We start from the raw sequence: 4,837 nt of genomic DNA, 5'->3' as shown, positions 1-4,837 counted from the left end.
TCATATTCGAAATTTTTCCCGCTGGTGTGGAACCACTCTGCCCGACACCTTTATTCAAGGTCTATCATGGTTTCACAACTCTTTATGTTTTGACCCATTTACATTACTAAAGCAACATAAAAAATAATTCCCCCGTTGATTACAATGAACAGATTACTCAACGTGTTTGCATCGTGATTGTGGAAGTTCATTGTTTTTTTTTTTGAAAATTCACAAATACGTTTTCCCAAAATGGCATGGCTAGGCGTGCACCACCAAAGATAAGATGTCGAGTGAAAAAATCATAATTCCTGTCATCATGATCAAGAAGAGGCACAAAGGTGCTACGTTTGTGCAGTCGAATAGACCTAGCAGAACTTAAACAAAAACGCACAAAGGTAGCACGTTCACTTGCATCAATGAAGTGAATTAAACCTAACACAGTAGTAGACCAAAGAGGCACCAAGCTAACCGTTTTATGTAGAACCCTAATTAAGGGTTTTAAAGGCAACCCATTAATAGAAAAATCAAATGAACTTAAACCCAGAAACCTACTTAAACAATAAAAATAATATGCACAAGAGAATATGATTAAAGTAAAAACCTTAATCATTTCTTCATGGATACTGTTGATGGTGGATTTTTGACAAAGGCTAAAATCACAAAATCATAATTTTGGATATTTCAGACACGTCTTCAGACACGTACGTGATTCATGAACAACTTCTGACTGAGCGTCCACCCTCTCAGAGATCACAATTTTGCATATTTCTGACACAGCTTCAAACACGCATGTGAAATTCACGAACAACCTCTGACTGAGCGTACACCCTCAGATATCTATATGAATATGTTATTCGTAAAGCCTCTCAAACTGAGCCTTTTTGACACTTCGCATATTGCATCAACACTTCTACATAGAATCGAAATAATTGGACCACTCCTAAACATATTGCATGTTAGTATGGAGGGTTAACGTCTTCGGGATGCCACATTGTTCCCTGACTATATAGAATGCATATGTATAGAATAGCTTAATGATTGGACGACTCCTAGACATATTGCATGCTAGTATAGAGCGCTAGCGTCTTCAGGATGCCACACTGTTCCCTGACTATGTAGAATCAATATTCAGAATGAGTATGATGCTTTTATCATCTCATACCTCATTCTTGAATAAACATAATGCTACTAGACATATTGCATGCTAGTATAGAGCCATTCATAGATTAATTCTAGCACAACATTCATCAATTGAATTCCTAGAAAAATAATCTATTTTATCTTATTACTTCGTTCCATGGCTTATTCCCAGCTGAATTCCATGAATTAGTAATAGATAACCAATCTATCTCATTACTCCGTTTCATGGCTTATTACTGGATAAATTCCATGAATTATTAGTAATAGATAATCAATGTATCTCATTACTCGGTTTCATGGATTATTCTCAGCTGAATTCCATTAATTAGTAATAGATCATTGTTCGGGCATCTGGGCTACCATCGAATAAGCCCCGAGAAAATGGTGTGAGTGTACTTAACAATAATGCATGAATGAGAACCCAAACCCATAAACGAGCATCCAAAAATATGGACGAATGAGTAAACCTATGCAAATAAGGAAGAAAAATAATAATAAAAAATATAAAGGAGGCACAAACGGGACCGGGCCCACGGCCGGCCGGTCCCACGACTCCCTTTTATTTTTTTACCTATTTTATTCTTTTTCCTAATCTCATGAAAACTCTTTGTTTGAGAAAACTTCCTCTTTCGAGCAGAACTCCTAGTTTCTCCATATTTTCTCAAATGATGAAAATAGCAATTTAAAATATAAAAGAGTGTCACGGGATCAGGCCTACTAGCCGGATGGTCGTGCCCTAGACGTGGTCGGTCCCACACCTCTAATTTTTTATTTTATTCTTATTATTATTTCTTCCCTCATCTCATGAAACTCCTTTATTTGAGCTAAAACCTAATTTTCCATATTTTTCAAATATTGCAAACTATCAAAATCCAAACAGTTCAAATAGTCACACGACCATCCGGACTTCTCACGACAAATATTAAAATATCATTATTTTAATATTCTCAAAATATTGATCGCACGAGCAAAGTTCTACTTGTTCATTCAAGCAAAATCGAGAGTTTCAGTCAAGATCAAATTTTTCTGAAAATCCAAAATATTGCTCGAACGCGCACCAGAAAATACCAAAATTCTCAGGATTGATTCACGAACAATATGGTGACATTGGAATGCCACCTTCACCGACCAAGGTCGGCCCCTTGGCTTACAGAAGTCGGTCCCACACTCTCTTATGATTTTGACTTAATTAATATTTCATAATTCATATTGGATTCAAACTCTTTCCAAACAACTTGGAGTTTGATCAAGCGACTATTCGTTGGTCCCACGACCACCAAGGGACGGTCTCATACCCCTTGGCCGGTCCTCATCTCTCCATAATTATGATTTATCACCTAATGCTCAGACGAGCACTATTTTAATAATGATTAAACGAGCATTTAATCATTTTTCACTAACTGGTCTACAAAGGTGCATGCTCATTCGAGCTCCTGGGCGCTACATGGTCTGGACATGATTCCATGTATCCGGTCCCTCTCTTACTCATTGGTTGGTTTTTAGTAAATCATCAATTGATCAACAATCGATCAAAATTAGGGTTTCAAACCAAATGCTCTGCCAATCATACTTCTGAGCAAGTTGTTGATCCAGCAATCAACATCCTAATTAATTATACAATATACGGTCCAACTACCAGTATTTTTAATTAATATTTTATTTGGTCTTGTTACCAATAATTCATGAATCAAGCAATATTCTCAAACGAGTAATATTCGCTTAAACTAGCAATATTTATTTTGCTCATTCAAATAGGTTCAGAACTCATTGATTCACCTATCAATTGCTCGACCGAGCAATATTCCTCATGTTGACTCAACTATCAACATTCGATAATTCTATTGATCCAGCAATCAATATTCTAATTTAATGTTTGGTCTTGCTACCAACATTTTTCTCGACTAAGCAACATGGTTCGAACGGACGACCATCAAATATCTCTGATTCCTACTCTGTCATTCGATCATCCATGATATATTAGATCAAAATTGAGCATTCTACATAATTCAACAATATCTCTTATTTCTTATAGAACATATCAGAATAAGTCCTTGATCGAGCAACCTCATCAGACGATCATCCAAATTCCCAAAATATGATTATTACCTCGACTGGTAAAATGATATATCACAATTTATCAAGACTCAGCGTATGAGCGTGTCTTAGCAGACATCTTATGCTCAATCCATGAGTCCCAGAGCATACCACATTCGTTCATTATGATCGACTCATCAAGGCTAAGACTCATCGTCTAGTCAAGTAAACAACTGACTAATTAAAATACACGCCTGCCTTGCATACTCCACATTCATGAGACATCAATCACGTCACATGAGTATATTAATTAGGGTTTTTGTATGGCAGCCTACGGCACGTGTGTACACCCACGATGAGAAATGTGAGTAAGTCATGCAGGCAGTTGAGGGAGTTAGCAAAGTAGTGTATGGACAATCAACCGAGTCTCTGCACAACGCGGAACTGGTTTAACCATGATTTCCCACATTCCCACTCTTTCACTCCAGCAACCGGTTAACTTACTAGGATCAGTGCGTCTACTATTCTTGCAATATATCTCTGAATCCATGATTGAAAAACCAAGAACCATCGTCTAGCCAAGAATTCTCATCTGAACAAGAACTCTCAACAGAGCAGAATTCAATCAATCAATCGAAACTTCTTCGAACTCAACAGTTTACTTGCAGAAATCTCCAACACATCCACAACCCTCGATCATCATTTATCTCACACACACTTCTCATCTTCCCTCCTACAGATCGACCATCTTCCCTCTTTATGACCGAATTGACTCTGGAACGGCCATTATCTTGGTTTAGGCCGGAGTCTGACAGATTGATCTCTCGAACTCATAGCACTCACGTGCAGTACATCTGTTTGAAAATGGTTTAAGAAATTTGCTCGGTCGAGGAGTCCCCGTCCGCACGATCGTCTCTTCTTTCCTAAATAACCAACAAATCATTTTCTCCCATTAACAGATTGGCGACAACAGTGGGAGACTAATCTCTCGGTTGCAATCCAAATTTTCTCAATATGTTCGATTATGGGGAGGTATCAGAAACATTCAATCTCAATTTACTATCTCCAATACCGGCGAATTTCTTCCAATTACTACTAAACTCGGCTAGCCTGGTCAAGCTCCCTTAGAAGCTATGAATGCTCAAAGCTCAATGACTATTGTTGATCTGATGAAAATCCTAAATGATATAGTAACAAATCAAGCGGAAATTTTCAAGATACAGAACGAGGTGTACGTTTGCCCTTTTGAAAGTTCTTACAGATCAGTTATTGAGGGAACCAACCTATGCTCTAAAAATAATGCTGCAGATAATCCTTCTTAAGTCATCACTGGTGTTGATTTCTCTTCTAAGATCCATAACTCCACCAGTGACGACGAAGACAAAGTCTACACTCATGCTAAGCGTAGAAGGCTCCACCAATCTAGATTGGACGCTCGTGAAAGCTCAGAAAGAAGACCCGTCCATTTTAGAACGCTTCAATCAGTACTCTTACGATGAAAGGATAATGCCATTTTATAAATCCCTCTTGCAGGATTTATATTCTCAGATCGTAGTCGAAGAAACTGACCGATTGACTGCTTCTCTACTCATCCAATCCGAGCCGTTCCAAAATAAAGAAGTTTGCAAGGGTATAAAAAAAAAGGGTATTCTTCCAATCCGAAAATTAAACTCCATTTTTA

This window comes from Papaver somniferum, chromosome 5, assembly GCF_003573695.1.
Source record: "Papaver somniferum cultivar HN1 chromosome 5, ASM357369v1, whole genome shotgun sequence".
Classification (NCBI taxonomy): Eukaryota; Viridiplantae; Streptophyta; class Magnoliopsida; order Ranunculales; family Papaveraceae; genus Papaver; species Papaver somniferum.
The sequence above is the reverse complement of the archived record's forward strand: the minus strand, read 5'-3'. Positions refer to the sequence as shown.